Source organism: Coptis chinensis, chromosome 6 (assembly GCF_015680905.1).
Source record: "Coptis chinensis isolate HL-2020 chromosome 6, ASM1568090v1, whole genome shotgun sequence".
NCBI classification, from domain to species: Eukaryota; Viridiplantae; Streptophyta; class Magnoliopsida; order Ranunculales; family Ranunculaceae; genus Coptis; species Coptis chinensis.
This window is the reverse complement of record NC_141461.1, coordinates 35,153,380-35,168,028: the sequence shown is the minus strand read 5'-3', so window position 1 is coordinate 35,168,028 and position 14,649 is coordinate 35,153,380. Positions and strand designations below refer to the sequence as shown.

The 14,649-nt window shown below is 34.6% G+C and overlaps 1 pseudogene; it reads left to right on the top strand.

The window, feature by feature from the left end:
- Window positions 1-8,356: 8,356 nt before the first annotated feature.
- LOC147492722 (uncharacterized) lies at window positions 8,357-8,902 on the top strand (annotated as a pseudogene).
- The last annotated feature ends 5,747 nt before the right edge of the window (window positions 8,903-14,649 follow it).

Here is a 14,649-nt window from a genome sequence, read left to right as displayed (position 1 = left end):
TGAGATTATAATGTAATAATATACTTATTCTTCATATTGCTGAAGCGCGCATTTCTCATATTGTTGTTATGGACCATATTATTTTCTCAAATAAGCTTAGTCTATTGAAAATTTCTTTGAACATATTTCTATCCATCAAAAGAATTATCTAATTCCACATGATAATTAACTACTACAAATATACTAAGTTCGACACACGTTCTTAGGACTTTATTTGAATCACTAATAATTCATTAGTTTTTTCACATTATGAGAGATCAAGAATAAAATCTCTCCAATTTTGACATTTGACACATGCAAAACGTGGTAAAAACATATTTTATTTAAGGCAATATATTTAATGTCTCTTTATTACAATACTTATAATGTAAAAATTATTTCAAGCATGTGCACCCAAAGCTATTGACTCCTACGTATATAATATTTTTGACTCCTAAATAAACTCATATTGAAAAAGCAATAACTTCCAAAAATAAAAAGGAATTCCAATACAAACAGATTTCTAAAATAAATACTTCAAAATTCTATTACATCCAGAAAAATCAGTTCAAGCATGTGCACCCAAAGCTACAAGAAAGGAAAGACCTCCTATGTATATAATATTTTTGACTCCTACATAAACTCATATTGAAAAAGCAGTAACTTCCAAAAATAAAAAGGAATTATATTCCAATACAAACAGATTTCTAAAATAAATGCTACCAAATTCAAGACAAATTAGAACTTCTAATATCATCAAATTCCGGCCTATATAAATAAAGATCCACTCTAGAAACATTCAGAAAATCTTGAAGAAACAAAGGATTTGGTACGTTCTTCTTCTATTCATCAAACAATTTTCTTTCATTAGCTTTCAACTTACAGGTGCGTCAACGTATACTTCATTATATACTTACATACATACAACATCATTAACATCTTATTATAATAAAATTTATTACCACAACTTATACTATTTTCAATTATAACATCATAAATTGTTTATCTATAATAAGATTGCAATAAACTTTGTCCTTTCAAAATCAACTATTTATTAGAACATTCCAGACTTGGTGGTAAGAATCACAGTCTAATGTTTTTTGGGCATTGACATACAAATCTATCCTAGACAGGACAGGAATGGCCAGCTTGGATTACAAGTTTACTAGGTATGTAATAATCATAACCAAATAAACCCCAACAATCCAATTAATTCGATATTCTCATTAACCTCACCAACCAATACATAAATCAATTCAACTTCCCCTTATTAGTAAAATCGATCAAGACTTGGTGGTAAGAATCACAATGTCTAATGCTATTTTAGGATTGACATACAAATCCATCGTAAGGGACCTTGGCTGTGGGAAAGGACCTGTATACCACTGTTTCCCTATCGGTGGGAGCTGGCTGTTAACACTATACCAAAATAGGACATTCCTAACGGTCAGAAACCGTTACTAAAAATATTTGTAACGGTTTTGTTGCGTCACAATTTTGGCGTTTCTAATTCATTATTAATAGTCGTAACTGTTTAAAATCATTACATAATTATTTATTGTAAAGGTTTTTTCTGTGACTAAAAATATTTGCTAACGGTTTTATTTGCTTAATTGTGTTACTCTTTTCTAACAATAGTAACACTTTTATAGAATTAGTAACGCTTTTTGACCATTACGCTTTTCTAACAACAGTAACGGTTTTATAAAATTAGTAACACTTTTTTGTGTTACTCTTTTCCAACAGCAGTAACGGTTTTAGAAAGTTAGTAACGTTTTTTTGTGTAATTGATTTATATAATTTGTAACGTTTTGGTAACGGTTTTGTTGCTTAGTAAGTGTTACTTATTACAAAGCTTAGTTACGGTTTTCCACCGTTACAAAACTATTTCATATTTAAAAAAAATAATTTTCCACAAAACCACCCTTTTTTGAAAGACTACTAACCTGCATAAAGATGTCCCCACTTACTGGGTATTCTACAATCGTCCATAACATAAACAAGAAATCTCACAAGTACATCCAATCATATAAAATTTTATTAAAATAACTTCACCAAAATGTCTTTTCATAAATAGGACTTGCCATGAATGAAATATATATTGTTTTCCAAATCAATGGGACTTGTCCCTAAACTCAAGCTCTCACGTCATTTGTACAGAACTCCCACCTTCAATAGTTGCAAGCATCAAGGGATGACTTTAGGATGGTATCATCAGAAAAGTCTTTTTCATCATATACACCAATAGAAATAGATAAAAAATAGTCAGGCAGTAGAAAACAAATATGTATAGATATATACTTGTATCTTATTCTTAAGTTGTAGCTCCTTATACTCAAACTATAGAATTCAGAAAATAGAGTATGGTAGTAGACAATAGAAGCATAGTATTGAAAGTTTATGTAATGCCCCAAAACCCTATAACCTTGTCAGACACCTTGACGAAAGACATAAAAATTTCGGCAGAATCTCCTCTGTATTTTCAACATTTCATAAACATAAATCATGTCATAACCTGAAAATCAAATAATATACTTTCATAACATATATTAAAACCTCATACCTCGGTCGTAAATCCAACTACTCAAATATATATAGATTCGTAGAACCAGCTACTTAACCATCTCGACCAATGTCAGTTAAGTCAAATAACTAATCCTCGGATCAAAAAGACACTATAAATGTTATACCAAAATTAAAATGAAAATAACATATACATCACTTCCACTTATATCAGTGTTATTTATATACCAAAATTCAAATGAAAACAACATATACATCACTTCTACTTATATCAGTGTTATACACCTCTATTAGCTCCAACCAGCGATACCACACTTCGAATATATATACACCATACATTCACACTACTCACATGTAAGAACCCATCTTCCAAAACAAAACTCATGAATATTCCAACTTCCGCATACAATTGTCACATATGAAACGAAAGAAAACCACACAAGGATCTTACCTTTCATTAACTACTAGGTATCCTGTTGCTGCTCTCCATCTACATTCCAACACGGAACACTAAAGCTAGTTTCCTAACAAAATAACTAAAGTAACATATACGCGATTATACAAAATAACTATTATTTTAATATTATATTTAACATTCACAATTTATTTACGCTTTCTGGTCCAAACAAACAATTTAATAACGTAACAAATTAATTCTCAAATCCGGCAAAATTAACGTAACACTTTATGTATAATTGTAACGCTTATAAAATGTTAGGAACCTAGTTACACTTTAAAACCATTACTAAGCAAAAAACTAGAGCGTTACTAATATCCTGTTTTGGTGTTGTGTAAGGAATTCCATGGGCAGTCTTAAGAGTTGGATAGCTTGGATTCCTTCCTCCTATCTACATAGACCTCTACTGGGTTAAAAGTGGAGGAAGACCGACCTCCCTACTAGCTATAGGTATAATATATATGGCTGAGCTGAAGAGAGTTAGGTTGTTGTATGCCACAAGAGATTCAAGGAATGAGAGCAAAAAAGAGACCTATCATGGGACGGAGTAAAAGATCTGTACAGCAGGAGGGATTGTATACTCGACTTGAACGAAGTTTGAATATAGAACACTCTTTCCGACTGCGGGAGGTGTACAGAACGGACTAGACCACTCTTTCCTACTGTGAGGGGAGTACGAGAATAGAGCTCTAGAAGCTAAGGCAAGCAATCCCTTCCTCTATAAGGACCCGACCACTTGAAGTCCTTTTGAGGAATCAGCCCCCTTCCTCTCTTTGCGAATAATTTCATACGATCTATTTCTATTCAACAGACAAATTTATTGGGTTTCACATATATGTTGTATCTAAAGAATAAGTTTACATTGGTTATTGATTACATGCATAATGTATAGAGTGATGATTATGAAGCTTTCATTCAACTTTTTTGAACTTATGATTTGTGTATGTAGGTGTGAATTGTCAAATTTTATTGGATGGTCAATATGGATCTACAAGAAGCAGAAAAGGTACAATTTTATTACTACACTTTGTTATTTAATTTACTTGAATATTCAATTGCTAACATAAAACTTTTTCTTGGTTATCTAATAAAAAAACAGAAAATGATCACTATGGAGATGAGGGAAGGACAGTATTCAAGAGGGATTGAAGTGTCATTCAAACCTATGCTGAAAGAAATAATGATATAACTAAATTTGGATCCACCTATTTACGAAAATTATTTTAAGAACGGAATGTACAATGCAAGCGTCCAAATAATCAATGATGTAGTGGGTGTCGTAAATATTAGAAGAGTACCACCTAAATCCCTCGAAGAGTCTGAAAACACTGCAGCAAGACAGGCAATCGAATTTACACGAAAAGTATAACTTTTTGAAGTTGTTGACTACAACTTTCCGGAGTTGAAAACAAGCAAAAGTTCATTAAAGAACAACAAGAAAGAATTGAATTCCTCGAGAAATCCATGAATATCAAACAATGAATAGAGGCAAGTTTTTTATTTAATGTCATTTTTCATATAAGGTATATATCACTAATTTTTAACAATGTAGGTTGGAAGAATTGAAGCACGTTGCGGTAGGACCACTTCAGAAAAAATAAGTCAGCTTTTCAACAATACCGAACTTAAGATAAAGGAGAATAAAGAACAATACTCAACTCTCAACACTCAACAGATTCAAGAAAGAGGTAAATAAATCCACAGTTAAATTTTTATTGTTAAATTGTGTTGTTTAAGTGTGTTACTAACTATACATAAAACAATCTAACTTGATGCAGCCAATACGATATCCAAAACGAATCCATGTACAATACAAAGAGATGTTGATGTACTACACCGAAAAACTCAAGGTCGACGACCCAGAAATTCACAACGGAAAATTGGGAGAAAATAAGTACAGATGTACAATATCAATTAACGTTGAAGGGTGGAGAACACACCAATTCGATTGAACATCGACAACTACAAAAGAAGAATCATAAAATTCAGCCTCTAAAAAAGCTATTGATTTTCTACATCGTACCAAATTGTTCGAAGTGGTAGACTACAACTATGAAGAACTAGAAGAAAATTACGAAAAACTTCAAATTGCTGAACAGAACGACATGCTTACCAATCAGTGCATACAATTTCAGCAAAAATAAATTCGAAGTCTGAAGGAAGAGATTGAATATTTAAAGGTCATTATGAAGAGGGAATGGGAAAACAAATAGTAGAATTTAGAAATACAAGAATTTGCTTTTATTGTTAGTGGATATTTAATTGATGTCTATGTTCTTTAATTGGTAGATTTACTTGAAATATTGATACTCACTTGCATTACAACTTTTAGAGTAGTTTCAATATAAATATTTCAATGAATCTTATAATATATTGATAGCTACTTTTCATTCCCTCACACCACTAATTAATTGATGTTATACCATATAACAATTTTAATATGCACATAGATAGTATAGTTGTATTATAAGGCTGTGAGGACACTAAAATACAAATGATGAAATCCTTTTCATTCAAATTTGGTGATGAGTTTATAGATGTATAATAGAAAACAATTCATCTGTATTAAAATTTTAAGTTTGACATCTTCTTACATAAGCCATTGAAGAGGGGCTTCTCTTGAATGAATTTTACTAAAACATAAATTTAAAATTTATGACAACACTTAAAAGTCTTAGTTTCTTTTTAAAACCAAGCACTTCACGCATGTGCACCAAAAGCTACCTTCTTGGATACAAGAAAGGAAAGCCCACAGTACATCCATATCTAATATTTTTGACATTTATGGCAACACTTAAAAGTCTTCGTTTCTTTTTAAAACAAAGCAATTCACGCATGTGCACCAAAAGCTTCTTGGATAAAGTCCACATTCGTATCTAATATTTTTGACTACTAAACAAAATCATATTGAAAAAAAATAACTTATTAAAATAAAAAAGGAATTCCAATACAAACATATTTCTAAAATAACTATTTCCAAATTCAAGACACATCATAACTTCTAATATCATCAAATTCCAGCCTATATAAATAGAGATCTACTCAGAAAATTACTAATAAAACAAGTACAAGTTATTTAGAAACCACAATATTTAGAAAGGAATCCAAGTCATATTGGAATTAGTATATGAATAACTATAAATACAACCTAAGTAATGAGAGAATAACATACAATAGAGTTTAGGCAAGAAAACAATTGCTTTTATCTTCTTCAAACACAGGTACTCGATTTTCATCTCTTCATCGATTTTCATCTCTTCATCTCATCTGCAAGAAACAAAGGTACATATATTTGATTACTATCTGTATTATTCATAACACAAAATGTTGATAACTTTTTGCAAGTTAATAGAAAACACACTACATATCTAGATTTAACTATGGAGTCAGGATACCCAGATACAACTATATGGAGTCAGGATTTCAAGGCTACCGTACCTTGACTAGATATCTAATTGTGATTATTATAATATGATTTATTTTCAATTGTAGTATCTATATACATAAATAAATACATCACACATGTATACTACGGGATTATTCCATACAATCTAATTCTATTCAACACACAAATTTATTTCCATGCTAAAATTTAAGAATAATGATATGTGATTTTAGTAGAAATTAGGATATTCTCTTTAGTTCTAAACATGCGCCAATGTGACAAATCTACAACACAACGTTTGTAACTTAATGCATGCTTCTAACAATTAAAAGAAGTAAAAGAAAAAATATTTAGTTTTCCAATTATTATTCATTTTGCAGGTCATATACTTATAGATTAATTATATACTAATCCAAATCAATTTCATATACAGCAAAAAATGGAATACGAAAGGGTGATACCGATATCAAGAAAAACAATATTGGAGGTGGTGCTAATAAGAAATGGAATCTACACACCAGCAATCTAAAACAGAACATTAAAAGGTGACATATTTGTTTCTACTGTTACCATGGACGTGCTAAAACCAAAAGAAATTCTTAAAGAGGATGCAAAAGAATATGAGAATAAATATGAAGAAAGAGACACTTTGGTATCCTTTTGTGGTGCTCTACAAGCAACACAAATTGGGAGAACGAAGAGCACAAAAGGCTATCACATTTCTCCATAATGTGTACCAATTTGAAGTGAGAGATTATAACTTTGGAGCCACACGTATCGAACTTGAAGAAGCCAAGAAAGAAAGAAATAAAAAAAATAAAAAACCTCCAACAAATGAACGAGGAACTTGCAAAAGAAATCAGTGACCTTTGAGAAGCTAATCGAGAATTCTTTGAAATGAATCAAGATCTACACAACGACATCATGCAAGTTGGACAAGAAAATAGAGAAGTCAGGACAGGTATTGCAGATAACGAAATAATCGACATTAGTGACGACGAATAGAACACCATCTATCTATAACTCTAGGAAGGTGATGCCTGATACATGTTTTAGTTTGGTTAAGCAACTAGCATTGCACATATTGGTCTTTGACAATATGGTCGGTGTCTGTATTTTTCAAATTTTAATAACTCCATTCCTTTATAGTAGTTTCAATTGTGTAATGGCTTACTTCGTTTCAATGTAAGTACAAATTAAAGATCAGCTAAAAGACACAACAAACATACACAAATCAAGAGATCATCAAAGAAACAAACAAACAAACAAACAAACAAACAAACAAACAATGATATAAAAAACAATAATGAATCAAGCATGTAGATCAGACAGAATAGGCTACTACGCATTAAGAATTTCATTATTACCTCCTTTCCAATATCCTCTCATCTACCTAGGTTCTGTTTCTTCATGCAGCCCAAGAACGGAGATATTTCAACCAAAGCACAAGGAAAATATAACAAAAATTCAAAACGGATAATATAGTAGCAATACAATAAACATCCAAATAAAAAGTGGGAAATACGGCCAGGCATAATGCATGGTGTGGAAAGGAAAGTATCAATACACATACATTTCCATACAAATTCAATTTCACAACGTTCTGCAGCTAACGTTCACATTTGTCAAGCAAAACCATACCTCCTCTCCATTATCATAAATGCAACTCAAGCCAATTGAATATACATCGAAGACATCTCAGCAAAATCACAAGGAAAATATAAGACGAAGTCAAATCAGAGAATACATAGCCATACAGAAAATAGCGCAGGGAATACGGAATACAGAGCGGAGAATACGGCCAGACAGAGTGGTGTGGAAAAGAGGATTAATACACTTACATTTAACCAATTCAGTAATGTGTCATCCAGAGTGTACAAAAGGAAATTTAGGATAGAGTGTACAAACCATAAAAGCTTGATAATTGTCACCATTATTGTCAGAGATCCACTATACAGAGTAGCTGCTAAAGAATTAGGTCGTGCACGAGCCTTATTTGAATTGGTTTTCCCTACAAGATCAAGGTTGAGCTCATTGTAGATGTGCCTATTTTTGGGAGGCTCACCCTACCACTGGAGAAAACAGGAGAGATTCCAATTCTGTACAAGCCTGATGTTGATATTGAAAAGATAAGCTTCAAGAAATTCTCCTTCGAAGAAACTGTAACACTTCTTCATTTGAAATTGGAAAATATGAATGACTTTGACTTGGGTCTTAATGCACTGAGCTCTGAAATTTGGCTATTTGGAGTGAGCACTGGAGGTGCAAAGTTGACATAATCAAGTAAAATCGATAAAAATGGAATCAGCTACTTTAATCTCCCTATTACGTTTAGACCTAAGGACTTGGGTTCTGCAGTTTGGGACATGATTAGGGGAAGGGGTACATGTTATTCAATCAAATGAGACATTGATGTGGACACTCCAATTGGAGCAATGAAGTTACCAATCAGCAAGGAGGGGGGCACCACTAGCCTCAAGAAAAACAAAGATGGGGATGATGACGATGATGAGGTATGCTATCTTTATGAAGTATGTTACTATCAAATTTTTATCTAATTCGGATATAGGTTCACCTGTTACAAATTTTGATTTGTGGGTTTTCTTCATTTAGTTACTAGCTTTGTTAAATAGATTAGAGAGGGAATGTCACAACGAAGGAGAAAAGGTTTTCTTCGAAAGGTTATATATGGAGTGTATTCACGATGCAAGTCTCTTGTATTCAATTCGCTCAGCAGATGAAAACAAAAAGACAACATTTTCTTTAGTCAACTGAACATAACAAAGTGTCAAAATGATATGTGTTACTTCACACGTGGTGTACTCTTCATGAATGATTGGGCTTGCTTTTTAGCCTAATGACAAATACATGGGCCCATTAATTTGTGGACCAACATAGTAAAATAGTTAAAGCAATGTATTTTTCAACTCAAATTAGAATTTCTAAAATAGTCAACTTCTAATCAAAAAGGATATCAAAATAAAAAATCAAGTTGAATTTCTAATATCAAAAAATCAAACTCTATAAAAGATATATCCCTTAAGATCTAATACATATTTGTTCTCTCCAACAACCAAGGTTCTTTTCATATTTAGATTTCAAATTACAGGTATGTCAATTTATGTTATATCAACTATTGAATATATAATAATTGAATGTGACTTTGAAATTATTATTGAGATGAGAAGAGTTGTAATTTTGATTAAAAAAAATAAAATTTAATGAAAATATTAAAAGACTTTATATCATTTGAAAAAAATAGTGTTAGCCAAAGAATTGATGTGAGGTTTTCATAGACATAAACTGAGGAGGAGCAATTAAAACATTTGCATGTTAGAGTCAATTACTTAAATATGTCTATTATATACCTACTGCCAAGTGGATTCCCTTGGGAAGTTTTCACAATGCCATATATATGGGGATGTACTACTAGCCTTCGGTCTTGGTTACCATGGATCCATTATGGCTTATTGGTTTATCAACTAACTGTCAAGCTAGTGATAAAAGCCTTACGTATGGACATTATTACCCAAGTATATAAACACTCAATATTTCTTTTATCTTTTTTAAATACTATATAATATTGTTTTATATGCAGACAATGACAATTGTACCGGTTTCATTCAAAAGTGTACTCAAAAGGACACTCAAGAAAATCAATACGCCTCAAGCGGTATATGGAGGCAAGCTGAACAAAAACAATCAATTTGAAACATGGGTAGAAATTGAGATCACTAGATACAAAACATATACACAAAGGATTCTCGGAGATAGAAAAGCCACAAGAATTGATTCAGAGCAGTCAGTAGCAAAGAATGCAATAAAACACTTACAAGAAGTCTACAAGAACTTTTTTTTTTTTTTTTGATAATTGAATTTTATTAATAGAAGGGATCAATTACATACCTACATATACTTACCACACAAACCAACAGTCTTGATGTACTATGGTGACAGAGAGGATCACCCTTAGCACAAACATGACAGAAACAAAGAGCTACACCAACTAGAAGAATACTCCAACCTGAAGGATAACACTCCACCAGTTACAAAGCACTATTTATGATCCCCTGCCAGTTAAACACCAAGTCCTTGAACCTGTAGTCCTTCCTTTTCAGTGTTGTCGAGGACCAATAACATAAGAAAGCCTTCACTTCCGCACAAGCTCTTTCAGTCGTAGTACACTTGTTTCTGAAGATTCTATTGTTTATTGATTTCCACAATACCCAAATCACTGCGTACGGAGTCATTCTCCATACCTTAGCAGGAAAGCCGACTCCTCTGAGCTTATGCCATGCCACTAGCCATTCCTCCAAAGAATCTACCTGAGCTATCCAAGGAAATGCAATGCATACCGACTGCATCATAAGTGTCCACAATTCCAGCGCAAAAGAGCAAATGAAAAAAGGTGAAAAATATTCTCGTGAAAGGTTTGACACATAGAGCATACAGGGGAGATGTCCATTCCTCTACGAATAAGGGAGTTTGCTGTTAAAGTTCGTCCATGCACTGCTACCCAAAAGAAGAACTTGACTTTAAGTGGAATGGGGACTATCCAGACCAACTTTGTGGGGAAGCTTGTACTGTCGTGAGCATTGCCAGTATTACTTCCCGTCAAGGTGTCATAGAAGGAACTAACAGAGAAAACACCATTATTAGTCAAACACTCACACCACGAGTCCCGTTGATATGTTAAGACAATGTTGCCTAACATAGCAGTAAATTCTGCATATTGTTGCATTTCCCAGTCATTGCTAGCTCTCCTGAGATGAAGATTCCAAGAGATACTAGTCGAATCCATACTGCCAAACTCACTGACCATGTCGTTCTTCAAACTTGAAGCCTGAAAAATGAAAGGAAACTTCGCTCGTAGCGGTTCAGCACCAATCCATGGGTCCGACCAAAACCGAATGTTATTACCATTCCCCAAGACAAAGGATATGCCGTTTCGAAAGTCAGGGAGAGCTGCGAGAATTCCTTTCTAGAGACATACACCATGTGAGTGTGTAACCTGGTTAGGCCATCCACCATACCTACTAACTCCATATTTAGCAACAATCACCCTCTTCCATAAAGGATCAACTTCATTTCCATATCTCCACGACCAATGTCCCAAAAGTGCTTTGTTCATTGTCACAAGGTTGCGGTAACCAAGACCACCACTCTCCTTGGGTGTGCATATACTGTCTTCCACTTCACTAAATGGTACTTCCTTTTAACTTTTGTACCCCAAAGAAAATCTCTAACCCTTCTTTCGATTCTCTCAGCCACACTAACCGGGATCATAAGCAAGGACATGCAGTAAACTGGCAAATTAGCTAACACACTTTGCATAAGAATCAATATCGTACCTTTAGAAAGAAGTTTCCTCTGCCACCCAGTCATTCTTCTTTGAACGGTTTCTATCACGGGATCCCATATATATCTTCTTATTCTTATATGATGCACCGAGAGGTAAACCCAAGTATCGACAAGGCAGAGTACCAATACCACATCCCATTATTCGAGCAAACTCTTCCAAGTTATCATCCTTACCCACTTCATACAAATTGGTCTTCGTCATATTAGCCTTGAGGCCTGACAATGCCTCAAAAATTAAAAGTACCACTTTGACAACCAAAAGTTGAGACACTGAAGCATCTATCATAAATAGAGTATCGTCGGCAAACTGTAGAATGCCCACCTTCGGACCAGTAGGAGCTGGTTTAAAGCCTTTCATATATCCCAGGTCCATAGCTTTTAAGGCTAAACGGCTAAGAGCTTCCATCACAATATTGAACAAGAACAGAGATATCGAGTCTCCTTGCCTCAAACCCCGCTGGCTTCTAAAGTACCCTGTAGGCGAAACTTCAATGAGCACAGAAAAAGAGGCCGAAGAGATACTCAATCTGATCCACCCTCCGAATTTATCACCAAAACTCATCCTTTTCATTAAGTAATCAAGAAAATCCCAGTTAACACAATCGTATGCTTTGGTTATATCCACCTTCAATAATATGCCACACTCCTTCATTCTAAGATGGGCGTCGATACACTCATTAGCAACAAGAGGGCCATCCAATATCTGTCTATCACTAATGAATGCACTTTGCGCACACGACACAATTGTCCGTAAAACTGCCTTAATCCGTGTAGCCAAAATTTGGAGATTACCTTATAAATACCACCGACCAAGCTAAGGTAATGAAAGTTGAGTTGTTTCTTCTGTCCATAGATGTAAGCTCTTGAAATTCAGTTACAACAGCCATAAAATCTACCTGAAATGTTTGCCAACACTTTCGGAATACAGTCATTTGGAAACCGTCTGGCCCTGGAGCTCTCTCCCCACCCAATTCATTAATTGCAGCCAATATCTCAGTTTCATCAACTGGGACTTCAATACCCATTGATTGCTCTTCAGAAACTTTGATAAATTCTATTCCATCCATCTCGGGCCTCACTAGCGGATCTTCTGAATAAAGCGCTTCATAGAACTCAACTATATGATCTCGAATAGTTGTTTCATCGCTAACTTCATCGTTCCCAATAACCAAATGGTCTATATTGTTAACTTTTCTTCTCGCGTTAGCAAACTTATGAAAATAGCTAGTATTTCTTCACCTTCTTTAAACGACCGAGTTCTAGACTTCTGCCTCCAGCATATTTCATTCTTCCTCATGAGACTTCTCAACTCACTCCGAAGACACGCCCTATACACTTCTTCATCTAGTGATAGTGTAGATGTTTCCTCTTTTTTGTCAAGCTCATCAATCTCTTGAGACTTAGATTTGATAAGCAAGTCCACCCTGCCGAAAACTTTTTTGTTCCATACCCTCAATTTTTTCTTGAGTTCTTTTATCTTGCATCACCACACAAAGCTTGGATGACCCTCAAAAGCAAAAGAAGACCACCACTCGTCAATCAAATGCATTAATTTCTCATCCTCAAACCACATAAGCTCAAACGAAATGGTAAAGGTCCTCTTGTCGACTGACTGCAATCCAACAGTATAACCCGGTGGTCAGGCATATATTTAGGATAGGCAATTTCCTTAGCTTGAGGAAATTGTTCATCCCATTCCACTGAAGCAAGGAACCTATCTATCCTACTCAAACTTCGCTTATCTACCTATGTATACAAGTCCCCATTTAAAGGATAGTCGACCAAGTAGTTCCTAATAACAAAATCATCAAACTTACGCATATATTTCGTAAGTCTACTCCCACCACTTCTTTCATGACTAAACCGTATAATATTAAAGTCATCACCGATACACCACGATAAATCAGACCACGCCCTTATATCTTCCAACTCATTCAGAAAATGGGTGTGACTACTATCATCATTTGGACTATAGACCCCAGTCATGAGCCAAGAAAAACCTTTCGTTTTAAGATTGCACTTCACAGATAATGAGTATGCCCCAAACAAGCTATCTGTAACTTCAACTAAGTCTGAATTCCATGCCACCATAATTCCCCCTGACAATCCACTTAAACCCATTGTTGAAGCACATGCATACTCACATGGCTGTCTCCACAAATCCCCAAGAATAGAATATTGTCCCTCCCCCAGTTTGGTCTCTTGTAATAATAAAATTACAGGGTTATAATTCCTTATCAATAACCTTAAGTTATTGCATGTTTCATCATTTCCGAGACCCCTTAAATTCCAAGACACAAATTTAATCGACATGGGTACCTACATTATCCCCAGCCATAGTCGAATCCTGACCTCCTATGGCATCCCTGTCCACCACAACATGTCCAATGCCACCATTGCTGCTATCGTGCAACTCCCCAAACAGTTTTTCTAGACCAGTTCTGCCAGACCGAGTAGCAATACCGAGATTTACGGCAAGAGGAACCACCATAAATCTAATCCAATCGCTCACATCTCCTGGATTTTGACACCTATATAAGTTACTAGCAATTTCTGCCACATTTCCCATACTTGGAGCATCGTTGGGGCTTCTATAGGTTGGTCATCAATCGGCTCACGGAATGGAAGAGCATTATCTGCTCCATTGATCGAAGAGACAGATTCATTAAGACTCAATGATGGACCTGGATATGTTACCTCAATTTTCTTTCTGTGGTGGCATGGATTCGCAGGCCTACCCCTACCTTTGGAAGCAGTAGAAATACCCATTCTCCAATTAAATTTGTTAGGCCACGGTAGAAGCCCATATGCACCTACTGACTGAGATCTCCTACCCTTACCCATATGGGCTTCTTTTTGACCCACCGAAAGATGTCTCCTCCCCCTTGTTCTATGGGCCCCATACTTCCTATTTTGTGCAACAATTAAATACTCATGTTCTATC